The following is a 14,470-nucleotide window of genomic DNA, read 5'->3' on the forward strand; positions in this document are numbered from 1 at the left end:
CTTCAATGGCCACTGCCATAAGTTTGTCCTAACAGATCCTCCCCCCAGCTCTGGCCCCTGACACCTCTTCTCCAACTGCATCCGAGGACATATTTGAATCACATCTTAGATCATGTATCTTTGCTATAAAACCTCCAAAGGCTCTGTTACTCTTGGGACAAAGACCAGACTCCCTAACACAGCCTATGAGGCTCTGCACAGGGTGGTCCTGCTGTCCTTCCTGCCTCCGTGTCCCCCCACTCACAGCCCTCCAGGCTAGCTCCTTGTAGGCACCATGCTCATCTTGCCTCAGGGCCTTTGCACAGGCTGTCCACTCTGCCCTGAATGCTCTATCCTGCCTCTTTGCCCAGTCAATCCCTGCTCACCCTTTGGACAGCCTTCTAGTCGTCACTACCTGAAGCCTGTCTGGCCCGCCCAACCAGGGACACCATCTCTGTCCATCTCCTTCACAGTACTTCTCACTGTTGAGTTTCACCTGATTTTGTGTGATTCACAGATTAACATCTGCTTCCCTCCCTGGACCACACGTTCCACAGGGAGCAGGGACCTTGTCTGGATTTTTTTCCAAATTGTATCCCCAGTGCCTGTCCTGTGTTTGGCACCTAGTGGGCCCTCAATAAATATTAGTTAAATTAATAATCAAATGAATGGAAGCTGGAGAAGGAACAGTTCATGGAAAATTTGGGGAGTTAACCATTTATAAAAACTGCCTAGCATAGCTAGATCTATAGAGATACTAATTAGGTTACTGGCTGCCACGGCTTGGGGAGGAAAGGAATAGGGAGTGAGTGCTAATGGCTGTGGGGCTTCGATCTAAATTCCGATAGTAGTGATGACTGCATATATTTAGTATATATGTGACTATACTAAAAACACTGAATTGTACACTTTGGAAGAATGAATTTTATGGTATGTGAATTACATCTCAATAAAGCTGTTAAAAAATAAGAAAAAAATTGGGTACAACCATTATGGAGAACATTATGGAGCTTCCTTAAAAAACTAAAAATAGAATTACCATATGACCCAGCAATCCTACTACTGGACATATACCCTGAGATAACCATAATTCAAAAAGACACATGCACTCCAGTGTTCACTGCAGCACTATTTACAATAGCCAGGAACTGGAAGCAACCTAAGTGTCCATTGACAGATGAATGGATAAAGAAGATGTGGTACATATATACAATGGAATATTACTCAGCCACAAATCAGAACGAAATAATGTCATCTGCAGCAAAATGGATGGACCTAGACACCGTCATACTGAGTGAAGTAAGTCAGACAGAGAAAGACAAATATCATATGATATTGCTTATGTGGAATCTAAAAAAATGATACAAATGAACTTATTTACAAAACAGAAATAGAGTCACAGATGTAGAAAACAACCTTATGATTACCAAGGGGGAAAGGGTGGAGAGGAGGGATAAATTGGGAGACTGGGATTGACATATACACACTACTATATATAGATAGATAAGGATAGATAACTAATAAGGACCTACTGTATAGCACAGGGAACTCTTCTGAATACTCTGTAATGACCAGAAAAGAGTGGATATATCTATATGCATAACTATTCACTTTGCTGTACAGCAGAAACTAACAAAACATTGTAAATCAACTACACTCCAATAAAAATTTAAAAAAAGAAAGAAGGAAGGAAGGGAGGGAGGGAGTGAGGAAGAAAGAAAGGAAGAAAGAAAATTTGGGGAGTTAAGCATTTATCAGAATAATCGTTCCAGGGGAAAGCCTGAGACATATACTTGCAAGTTCTGATTCCACCATCAACAAGAAGGTCACCAGGCTCCACAGTCAGGCAGAGATGGGGGAGAAGAGTCGCCTTTGTGTCCCCCCCAACCCTTGAAGAGATACTGAAAATAACAAAGCAATCACCACAGCAGCCACCTGCTGACCAGGCACTTTGCATATCTGCATCAGTTCCCACAACAGCCCTAGGCATGAGTATCCTCATCCCCCTTCCAGGCTCTGCAAGGTTGGGCGATTGCCCCAGGCAGTACTTGCAGCTACTTAACATCAGGGATATTCACTCCCAAGTTGGATTCCAGCCCACAAGCTTCTGAGTACACGTGGTGCCTGCATGAGATTCCCCGACCCTCGTCCCCTTAGACGTCACCTGGTTCATTTTGTCTTCCTTTTATTTTCAAAAAACCTTTTTGTTGTGAAAACTATAACACATACAGACAAGTGCCATGTGCTCGTTTTACAAAGGGCTAAACTGAGGCCCGGAGAGCAGAGGTGACCTTTTCAAGGCCACACAGTGAGATCACTCAGGAGCAAAATAATACCCCAAGACTCCCGGTTCCTGGTCAGGTGATCTTAGAGCATCACCACTCTAGGCTCCTCCCACCCAGGACCAGGCCCCTCTGGCCGTTCATCATTGGTTCCCACCTCAGCCCAAAGTGAAGATGAAGAAAAGTTTGGATCTCTTCTTCCTGATACCTGAGAGCCACTGTCCTGCCAAGAAGTCCTAGGCCAGTGGTTCTCAAATCAGGGTTTCCCGGAGCAACAGAATATCGGCATCACTTCAGTGTCTGTCATCAATGCAGATTCTCAGGCCCCACCCCAGGCCTGCTTAATCAGGAACTCAGAGGAGGGGCCCAGTAATCTGTATTTTAACAAGTCCTCCAGGGCATTCTGATGCATGTTCCTATTTAAGAATCATTATTGTAAGCATAGCCTTGAAAATAGGGGCAAGAGTGGGACGGAGAACAAACTCACTGAGGATTTGTGACCTGTTCCTTATTGATGGCTGCCCCCCCCCAACCTCCCATCCCGTCGCCAAAACCTGAGCTTGAGTTTATGTGAACTCTGAGTCCTTGGCAGAGCTCCGGGACATACAGAGGAACCAGGCCCTTCTCCACATCACCCTTCTCCCTTTTTCCCCCAGCATTCCCTCTGCACATTTTTTGGCAAATGTCTAATGACCGTATCTAGGAGACCCGGATGGGCTAAGTTAACCACAGTGATTTGTCATGCATTACAGAACAGCTGATACCCCCGAGACCAGCTGAACCATGAGATCAGTTAGAAACAATGCTGTCGTGCCCTGTGTGTAGACCTTCTGTGGTCGTGGTTACTGTGTGTTGAGGGTTCAGGGAGAGGAGGTCTCCCTGGCCTTGTAAGGAAGGATGCCAGAAAGGCCAGCTGTCCTTCAGGAACTCTCCTTCTGCCATTTCCTCTCCCCAAACTGTCGGTCTACAATTACAATACCAGCATCCCTCTAGCCAAAGTCCAGTGCAGCCCCTGACACTGGCCCTTTGGGGTTCAAGAGAGGTAGTGAAACCGAGCAGGACCCTGTGTCCCCTGTTTCTTGTTTGTAGGGAATAGGCTTCAGCCTCCGTGACCTTCCCTGAGTTCCAAAGGGCAGGTTCAACGGGTTGCTAATCAGGGAAGTGAGGGGATGCAGAGACAAGGAAGGAGCAATCAAGAAACAATAGTGCAGGGCTTCCCTGGTGGCGCGGTGTTAAGAATCCGCCTGCCAATGCAGGGGACATGAGTTTAAGCCCTAGTCCGGGAAGATCCCACATGCTGCAGAGCAACTAAGCCCATGCACCACAACTACTGAGCCTGTGCTCTAGAGCCCATGAGCCACAACTACTGAGCCCACGTGCCACAACTACTGAAGCCCACATGCCTAGAGCCCGTGCTCTGCAACAAGAGAAGCCACCGCAATGAGAAGCCCAGGCACCGCAAGGAAGAGTAGCCCCCACTCGCCGCAACTAGAGAAAGCCTGCGCACTGCAACAAAGACCCAACGCAGCCAAAAAATAAAATTAATTAATTTTAAAAAATATATTTATTAAAGAAAAAAAGAAAGAAACAATAGTGCAGCCTTGTGGCAGGGTCCTGGTTCCACCTCAAAGGATACACATAACAATATCTTTGAGCTCTTCTGCAGAACTAAAACCCCCAACAAATGGAAGATGTTAACTACAGTACTTGATGAAGCATTCATCATTCCAGAGAGGTCACAGTTTGATTACCTCGAGAACCACAGAAGCTCATCAGGAGACCACCTGAGTTCAGATTAAAGGAGCGCAGGCCCTGCACACACCCTGATCCTTAGCAGCGACCCCACCTTTGAACCAGTGCTATAAAACTCCGCACCAAATCCCCCAGGTTGGGACACACAGATTTTGAGGGCATGAGCCCGCTGTGTCCCCCTTTGCCTGTCAAAGCAATAAACCTATTCTTTTCTACTTCACCCAAAACTCTGTCTCTGAGATTTGATTTGGCACCAGTGCACAGAGGCCAAGTTTTCGGCATCACTAGGCAGAAAGCAGAGACCACTCCCATTTCCTGGAGCCCCTTGGGTATGACAGAAGGACTCGGAGAGATTTGGCAAGGACCCATTTCTCACAAGCCTTTCTTCCAATCCTGGTGTCCCCTCAAATGCCATGGTGGCACCCTGCAGCAGAGAAGAGCCAGGCCTCCATTCTGTTCCTTTCTCCAGATCGGTTGAGTTACATGTAACAACAACAAAATTAAATATAGCTTAATTTAGTACCCCATGTAATATGGAATACTGGAGCAGGCCCATTCCGGCCTGGTTAATTTGGCAACCCAAAAGAATCATCCGACACCCCAGCTCCTTCCTCTTTCCACTCTGCCATGTTCGGTGGTTAGTCTCGTCCTCAGGCTTGTCCCTTCTGAGTCACAAGCTGGCTGCATTAGTGCCAGGCAACATGTGTTCACCAGATGCGAAGATCACCAGAGGCAATGCAAGAGGGAGTTCTTTCTTGTCCCCACTGTAAAAAAATTTTACTATGCAAATTTTCAAACATACACAAAAGATGACAGAATAGTATGAAGGCCCGCCTCTCCCCACTTTCACCCATAACCCAGCTTCAATCATTAGCAGCCCCTGGCCAATCACGTTTTCTTTACTTCCTCCCCTCGACACCCTGGGTTATTTGAAAGCAAATCTCAGGCATTATCTCCCATTTAGTATCAGTAGTTAATAGATAAAGACTCTCTCTTCTTTAAAAACAAAACAACATCAACAACAAAAACCATAATGTCTCTGTCACACCTAACAACACACCTAACCACAATTCCTTCAGATCATCTTATATCCCATCATTGTTAAAATTGCCCCAACTGGCACGACTTTTTTTGTTTTGTTTAGTTTTGTTTTTAAGACTTGGTTTGCTCGAATCAGGGTCCAAACAAAGTCCACACATTGCATTTGGCTGATGTGTCACAGAAGAGTCTTTTCATCTAAACCAGGGGTGGGCAAACTACACCTAGGGCCAAATCCCGCCACCGCCCTGTAAACACTCCCACCCACATCCACTTGTTTACATGTTCTTTGGCTCATTTCTTGCTACAAAGAGAGTGGAGTCGTTTCTCCAGAGCCAGCATGGCCCGCAAAGACTGAAATATTTATTACTTGGTCTTTCCAGAGAAGGTTTGCTGACCCCTAATCTAAACAATTTCCTCCTCTTTTTTTCCTCTCCATTTTTTGATTGAAGAAACCAGGACATTTGTCCTACAGAATTCTGCATTTTCTCGTGCCCCTTTTGACGAACAAGGTAAAGGCTTCCAGAGGCCCCCTTGCAGCAGTTTGCCCTCAGAGTCCAGAACTGCCCTCAGCCCATTCCTCAGCCAGTCCCCAACAAGGGCCAAGGCCCTCCTATGCAGCCATAGCTGCTCTGAAGAAGATGAACAAATCATGTTTCTATGAAAAAGGAGGGAGGGCAGTGAATGGTTACTATGTGGGAAGCCCAGATTGATTCCAACTTTCCAAAATGAGCCAATTCAGCAAAATGCCACAGCTGGTCCTGTCTCCCTCTGCGGCTCTAATGGTCAGGGTGGCCTCCTCACTCCCAGGACACAGATTCTCCCTGCTCTGGCTTCCAACTCGTGGCCAACATCTAACAAACTCCTGGCATGCCCCCGTCGCAGCTCTGTGCTGGACACCGGGAGTCAGAGGTGACCGTGGCAGACCAGTCTGTGTGTTCTGCACTCACCGTCTAGTTGAAACAGGAGGGAAGGGGGCAGGGCACAACCTTTAAAAGAACGAAAGAATGACATAGCCCGAGGACACGACATAAACTGATTACAACCAAGTAGGTCGGGTTCCCCTGGTGGCACAGTGGTTAAGAATCCACCTGCCAGTGCAGGGGACAGGTTTGATCCCTGGTCTGCGAAGATCCCACATGCCACGGAGCAACTAAGCCCACGCGCCACAACTACTGAGCCTGCGTTCTAGAGCCCCCAAGCCACAACACAGTTGCAGCCTGTGTGCTGCAACTACTGAAGCCCGTGTGCCTAGAGCCCATGCCCTGCAACAAGAGAAGCCACCGCAATGAGAAGCCCACGCACTGCAATGAAGAGTGACTCCTGCTCGACGCAACGAAAGAAAGCCCGTGTGCAGCAATGAAGACCGAACGCAGCCAAAAATAAATAAATAAATTTATTTAAAAAAAAAAAAAAGAACCAAATAGGTCCAAGATGGCAGATGATTCGACTTCCACTAGATCTTGAGCCTCAGTATACGCTCACTGTAACACATCAGCAAGCTAAATGACACACCCACAGGCGCCGTGACAGTCCCAGGGCCGGCCATAAAGGTCAAAAAGTGGGTGGTGGCCCAATTTCTGGAAATCTCCACCCCTTCCCCAAAATAGCTGGAATACTCCCCCCACTCATTAGCCTATGAAATTACCCACCCCTATAAACACTGACAACCCCATACCCTGGTGCCACTCTCGCCTTCTGAGATGGCCCACACTCTGTCCATGGAGTGTGTATCTCCCTAAATAAACCTTCCTTCACTTTACTACGGCTCGTTCTTGAATTCTTTCCTGAGCAAAGCCAAGGACCCACGCTTGGTGGCTGTCCCAGGGACTTGTCTGAGACCTGGGACGTGACCATCCTCTTGAGCCTCACTCTATTTCCTGCAACATAGTGAGGGTCACAGACAAGGGGGCTCTGTTGGGGGGGTGACCTGCTGGGAGGGGTGTAGGCACAGGTGCTTGAGGGCACAGAGCAGGGACTCCAAAGCTATAGGTGAACCGATGGAAGATGCTTCCTGGAGGACATGCCCTGTGGCTGGTGGAGAGAAGTGGGCAGGGATCCGACCCTGAGGTGCCTGAAAGGCCATGTCCAGGGCTCTGGCCCATCCAGAGGGCTCCAGCAGCCACCAGAAGCTTCTATGAGTGGGCAGGAGCAGTGTTAGGATTTGGAAAGCTAGTGAGATGTAAAAACTGCTCTCAAATTCCTCACTCACGCTGTGGTACTGGGTACTTGAGGATTTAGAGCCTGAAGGGGTGAAAATGTTAAGATATAGTGGGAGGGGGTGCTTATCACGGGATTGTCTGTCTTTCTGAAATACAGCAGATATACATATATTAAGAGGTAGATCTTTGTGTTATAGTTTATATTTAAATATATAATTTATATAATACATACTATAAAATGTATATTATAAATATTATATATAATGTATATAAATAAATGTATAATATATAATATATAATGGTATATAAATATATAACATATTTAATATATAATACAATACATACTTTAGTAACTATATAATGTGTTATATAATTATGTATCGATATAAACTATAATATAAAGATATATACCTTTGGGACTCCCCTGGTTGCCCAGTGGTAAAGAATCCGCCTTCCAATGCAGGGGACACGGGTTCGATCCCTGGTCAGGGAACTAAGATCTCACATGCCATGGGGCAACTGAGCCCGCGTGCCACAACCACTGAGCTCCCGCACCTCAACTAGAGAGCCCGCGTGCCGCAAACTACAGAGCCCGCATGCCGCAAACTACAGAGCCCACGCACTCTGGAACCCGCGTGCCACAACTAGAGAAGAGAAAAACCCACATGCAGCAATGAAAGATCCCGCATGCCTCAATGAAGATCCCACGTACCACAACTAAGACACAACGCAGCCAATAAATAAACAAATAATACATCTTCCAGAAAAAGATATCTGCCTTATATATATATTTGATATACTTCAGAAGGACAGAGAATACTACTTTGTTTCTATATATTGTCAACACGGTGGAGTAGCAGTCTGGTGGTGAAATTGAGTCTCTGAAATGCAATTCAGGTGGTGGTGACTTCTCTTTACTCAAGGCCAACTTTGCTCCAATAGGTTGCCCTGGGCTGTGCCCCTCTCTGAGCCTTAGTTTTCTAAATCTGGATAATGAGACTACAAATATCTGCCTCCCATCAAGAACAGACACTAACCGCACCAGCCATGTCTGAAAGCTCTTTAAGAACCAGCACAGAGAAGGCATAATATTATTGGCACTTCTGCTTCCTTCTTAGCCCCTAAAACTGAAAGCCCTGAGTGACTTAGAAGACCCTGCCCTCTGCACCACTCAAAGGGCAGAGTGGTTGGAGGTGAATCTACGTTCACTCATTTCCAGGATGACCTGCCCCTTTTCAAACTGAGGGCAACCCAGGTGCTCACGCTTTGCCTGTGAAATTCTTGCCTTCCAGCGCACAGAGCTTTCATAAGCCCCAGCTTCAAGTCATCGTGAGTCAAAAACTGTCATGTGTGCAACCTCCCAAAGAGGGAGAGGCTGTCACCCGCCATCCAGCCATGGAGAAGGCTGCAGACGTTTATTGAGCATCAACTATGTACTGGGCACGATGGAAAGCACTGCAGAGACCCCAGCTCTGACCCCAGTCAGCCCCTCCAGCTCTGCTCTCCATTTACAAACTTTGAGCTAAATTCAGATGACCTGAATGCATACCTGCTTGTGATTCAAGTGGGAAGATGATGTTTCGTGTCATGTCTAGCGTTTGCTCAGCAAGAAAAAAAACTTGGTTGGGAAGTGAGGAGGCCAGGCTCTGGTCAGAACTCTGCTGCTGACTGACTGGGTAGTTCTGGGCAGTCCCTGCTGCCCTCTGCACCAGGAGTGGGTAGATGAGATCATCTCTGTGGTGCCTCTAAGCCCCGACCATCCATGACTCAGCCCCCAGGGCTTTGCACCCCTCAGCCCGGGTGCCTCTGCCCCACGCCTCCATCCAGCAGGCCAATACCCTTCCTTCGAATCCTTTGTCAGTGGTCACCTCCTCCATGAAACGCTCCGAGACATAGAACTACTCCCACTCTCCCAGCCAGCAAATCATCCAATCACACCCTCTTCTGCTCCACGTCTATACCTTGGACAAGTCCGTAGGACTTCCTGTGCTGAAATCATCCATCTGTTTAATAACTGTGAACTAAAGATCTCATTCCACCTTTACTTACTGCCTAGCATATAGTCTGGAACACAGTAAATGCTTTGTAAATGTTGGATGAATCAACGAATGAATGCATCAATTAATCATTTGTGGTTTCTTAAGTCTGCTGCAGTGTTAGGAGATTCCTGTTGTGGTCTGGAGAAAGACACATATTTCCTGTTGAAGCATTTCTTATCAACTTCTTAAGGACAGGGGCCATTCTTGGCTCAGGTTTTGTCTCACCAGAGCTTGGCACCCAGTAGGTGCTCAATGGATGTGTGTTTCATGGACCAGCATCAAGGTACCCTCCCCTCAGCCCTCCATACTGGGTGAGCCACTCTCTCCAGGGGGCTCAATGATTCCTCTAAGAGTTTGAACTCATTGCCATGAAGGGCGTGTGGATTAGGGATTAGATTAGGATAGAAAATGTCTACGCTGGCACCAGTGTGGGGAGCTGCAGGTCAGGCTCCCATTGGCAGGGAGCTAATCGCAAAGAAAAGCCCGCCAGCTCCTACAGCGTGCCCAAGATGACCATCACCACCATAGTTTACCAACCCGGGCTTAAGTAAAAAGTCACCAAGGGGGCTTCCCTGGTGGCGCGGTGGTTGGGAGTCCGCCTGCCGATGCAGGGGACACGGGTTCGTGCCCCGGTCCGGGAAGATCCCACATGCCGCGGAGCGGCTGGGCCCGTGAGCCACGGCCGCTGGGCCTGCGCGTCCAGAGCCTGTGCTCCGCAACAGGAGAGGCCACAACAGTGAGAGGCCCGCGTACCGCAAAAAAAAAAAAAAGTCACCAAGGAGAGAACCTCTCCTATCTCCTGTTACTAAATAATAGTGATAATGGTACATCTGTGGAGCGAAGTGCAGGTACCACAGACTGCTGTTAGGGCTGGTCTAGGCCAGCTCAGCCTTCGGCCAGGGGCGGGGGCAGGGAGGGTTGGATGTCCTAAGTGTGACCCAGCCAAGGATAACGTCTCCTTCCCTTAGGACCCAATGTCAAGTTAAAATTGATTTTACCATCTTGATTCATTTAACCCCCGTGGGTTAGGGATTGTCCCCATTTACAGATGAGACAAACTGAGGTCCAGAGAAGTTAGTAACCAGCCCAAGTAAGCAGCAGAGTTGGGACTTGGAGTCGGCTCATAGACTCCAAAATCCACGCTCTCCAAGCTCCTGGAGGGTCTGCAAGCACAGCATTTGTCACCAGATTGTTAGCTTCCTAATGGTTCCTCATAGCACGTGGCTCCCCACGGTGCCTGGAGCTGGGCTGGATCCACAGCCAGCTCTCAGGAGACTGCAGGGTACTGATCAAGTTCTGTGCCTGACTGAGTTCTGTGCACTGATCAAGCTCTTGATAGAAACAGTCCCCGCAGGCCCAGCTGGAAGGTGAGAAAGGCTATCAGGCTCCAGGGATACTCAGGCCTTGGGAACTCAGTGAGGCTGGATACACACCATCTCACCCAACAGCTGATGGCAACACCCCCAGTGGTCACCATTAGTCACCCAACCGCCACCAGCACTTCTGTTCTTTTTATAACTCCGAGCAGCTGAGGCCAGCTGAGCCCTGCAGCCAGCCGTGCACATTCACGCTCCACAGGCCTCCAGATCAATTAGCCAAGTCAGCCTTGGAAACTGGGAGGCTTGTGTGGGTGGGAAGCAGGGCAGAAATCCCTCCCAGGGCCCCTGATTCAGTCACCGAATGGTTACTTAGGGTCAGTGGAGCTGAGCCTCGGGCAGAGCGGTAGAGAGCTGCAGAACACGAGGTCATGGAGAGAGCAAAGTGCAGGGAGAACTGAGGTACACAGTGAAGACCCACATGTGAAATAGGCTAAGACTGCACAGTACGAGCTGCAGAACCAGGGCTCCTGAGCCGCGTGCTTCCCTGAGTCCGCTCCAGCTGGCCCAGGGGAAGCTTCCTCCTACTCGGAAGCAAGCGACCTCCACTGAGTGATCAAAGTAGGTCCACATACCCCTGCAGCCCCATGGCCCGGAGAGCAGCTGAGAGATGAGCCCTCTCTGGAGGCAGCCACACCCGGTGACCTAACTGCCTTACGGGGGTGGGGGGGGGGCCCTCCCTCAGTCCCGAGGGAGCGGCTTTTGGAAGGTGCACCGCTGTCAAGGGGCAAATGGCCCAGAAAGCAGGTGGATTTAGCCGTCACCGGAAGAAATGTCCACAGCTGCGGTCCATCCTGCGCTCTGGGTTTCAAGCAGCACTGCAACAGCCTGGGCTCAGATTGGATCCACCCAGCGCTGTCTGTCAGCCTCGGGGACGCCTGGTCCTTCCTCCTCCTCCTGGCTGCAGCAGTGCAAACAGCAGCCGAAGTGACAGGCGGGCAGCGCACTTCCCTCCTCCCTCGAGCCCCACAGCCTCATTACCAGGAAGGACAGTGGGGAACATTTATGCCCCAAAAACCCCTTGGGTGAGAGCCTTTGCTACCACGTCTGTGGGGTATATCCCCCCCCCACACAGCTGCCTCTGTCGGGCTCTTATCCTCTCCTCTTCCAGAAAGATACGTCTCCATCAGCACCCATCCTTGTCACCAAACCTGTGAAGCTGCGAAGACCCTGAGATGTCACCCCCCTTGTACGCCAATCCCCAGTTCCCTGACAGAAGACACGAAACTCCCGGGCCAGAGATCAAGGACCTTTTGGCTCACAGCATTCTTAGCTGCATGAGCTTCACATTCCCTTGCCCCCAAGCTCCACCAAGTTGGAGGCGGGCCTGGGTGGATGCCATGCCCTCGGTGGGTTTGGGTCACAGCTGAGGAGCCCTGAGTTTAGGAAATTCCAATCTTATAAGGGGCTACTAGCAAGCCTGCCCAATCATTGCCCTGGGGGCACAGCAAAAAAAATCTGCCCTCTGCCCTGGGGAGAGATAAGATCTTCACCTTGCAGGGCCATTTGTTATGCAAAAATCCTCAAAGAGATAGTTCTGTACAGAAAGCCATAGACATCTCCCAAAAGCTACTGTGGGGGCAATGCAAGCCTGTAAGCTAAGCAGGAGAGGCTACCCGCCTCCATAAACACAAGGGCGAGCTCTGAGCCACATCCTTTTCTGCCCTTGGCTGAGCTCTGCCTTGGACTAGAGCATCTAGAAGCAGAATCCAAGACAACACAGGGGAGGGCTGGTGGTAGAGCCAGGTAACTGGAGTCCAGGAGAGGGAAGGAGGCTGGGGACAGGGTGGGGACTTCCAGGACCACATCAAACTGATAAGGAGGTCCCCCCGGGGTGCAGCCTCTGACTCAGATGTGACTGCCCACAGAGGACCCTACCCTTGGGATTTCTTCCTGCTTGATCCATGTTACTTCCCCGACCCTAACAAGACAGAAAGTCCCAGTGGAACCCAGATCTCATCCAGATGGTAGGAACCTGAGGGCTCTACAAATTCAGCCCAGAGGTTAAAGCTCTGGGCTCTGGAACCAGACTAGCCCAGGTTCAAGCCCAGTACACCAGGTTCAAGTCCACGTCCAAGCCTAACCAACCACCTGAGTGACCTGGTCCAAGTCACTTCACCACTCAAGTGTCTCACTTTCCTTCTCCATAAAATGAAAAGAAAATGGTACCCACTCATGAGGAATCTTGCAAAGATTAACCCGATAACCCATGGGAAAGGCTAAGCTATCACAAAGTAGCAATGCTGTGAATGATGACAACTAGTATGCCAATAATTTCTCTGGTGGGAAAACTGAAGGCAGAAAGTGTAGGTGAATTGGCCAAAGTCACACTGCAGGAGAACACAAGCTCTAATATTCCAACCCAGTTCCCCAACATCCTGCCCTGTGCACCCACACCAACAGGGGGTGCCCTATCGACCAACTCTACCTCCTTCTTTCCAGCGTCTCTCCAACCTCAGCAGCCTGATACCCCCAACTCGGGCAGTAGATACTGTGGCAGGGGGATTCCATGCACTGCTCCTGGTTTGCAGGATCCCAAAGGGCTTAAGGAAAATAAGCAATGCTGGCTCGCCACTTACCAGCTCTGTGATTTACAGAATGTTTCTTAAACAACAGCCCCACCAAGTCTCAGTTTCCCCATCTGTATAGTGGGAAAATCACAGAGCTGGTTTATCAGACTGTTACTGTATACAAAGTACTTAGCAGAGTGCCTGGCACATCGTAAGAACTCGACAAATGTCAGCTGTTATTCTGACTGCATTTAGTATTCTTGCTCTAAATGAGGATGACAAAATACTCAGACACACAGGTCTGGGGGCTTTGGTATATTCTGTGCTCTGTAAATGAGAAATTGAGAAATTACCAAATAAGACTGTGCATGGATGTGAAAGCCCTTTTAAACTATACTAAGCTGTGCAGGTGAGAGAGGCAATGATTAAATGGCCCAGAAACGTGCTTCCATCAGAAAGGCCTGGAAGCAGAGCAAGTACATAGAGCTGCAGCAGGGTAAGGACATGGTGACCACAGGCTGGGCTCAGTTTTCTAAGCTCCCTACACTAGAATGAGAACAGGGGTAAAGATGACCACAATGCCAGCAGCCGCCTGTCAGAGGTCCCCACTAGGTCCTTTCATATCCACAACGATCCTGTGTGCTTCGCTGGACAAGTGGGTATCAATACTCCTGTTTATAGATGTGAAAACAGAGGCTCTGGCCCATGGTCACAGAGCCAGCACTGGAACCCATTCAACAGAACACCCAAGGTCCCAAAGATGTAGGGACCACAGTGGGGCCAGAGCCGGGTGGGTCTACAGCATCTAGAGGTCCTCTGTCCTATTTCTCACAGATCAGATTAAGCATTGGCTGGGTGCGTGACAAGGGTGAGCAACTCATCCTGGTTTGCCCAGGACTTTTCCAGTTGTAGCATTCAAAGTCCCTGTTAGGCAAACTGCGATGGTTGGTCATGAAATCGAGCAGGCCCTGAGCGCACCTTCCTGGGTCAGACCTCCCATGCCCCCCCCCCCTTCTTGTTTATATTTTGAAAAGTTTTAGCCTCCTAGGAATTCCCCGAGTTCCAAAGAGCAAACGTAATCAGTTAATAATTAGAGGAAAACAAAGGAAAGCAGTGAAACAAAACAAAATAATAATAGCTTAGCCGTAAAACAAAGTCAAGGACACTTAGTTCCTCCTCAAGGGCTATAGATAATATCCTAACACATATCCTTGAGTTGTTTTGCAGAAACTAAGACCCGCCCCCCCACCAGGTAGAAGAAGTTAACTGCGTGATGACCACCAGAACATAGACCCCAGACAGGTTGGAACGAGAAAACTGATGATTGAGATT

The 14,470-nt window shown here is 49.0% G+C and overlaps 1 protein-coding gene across 3 annotated transcripts in view; it reads right to left on the reverse strand.

Moving 5' to 3' along the window:
• ADAMTS14 (ADAM metallopeptidase with thrombospondin type 1 motif 14) overlaps positions 1-14,470 on the reverse strand; it is a 174,115-nt gene that overhangs the window by 102,408 nt on the left and 57,237 nt on the right. The gene's annotated exons all lie outside the window — the stretch shown is intronic.

The sequence above is a fragment of the Tursiops truncatus genome, chromosome 16 (genome assembly GCF_011762595.2).
Source record: "Tursiops truncatus isolate mTurTru1 chromosome 16, mTurTru1.mat.Y, whole genome shotgun sequence".
Taxonomy (NCBI): domain Eukaryota; kingdom Metazoa; phylum Chordata; class Mammalia; order Artiodactyla; family Delphinidae; genus Tursiops; species Tursiops truncatus.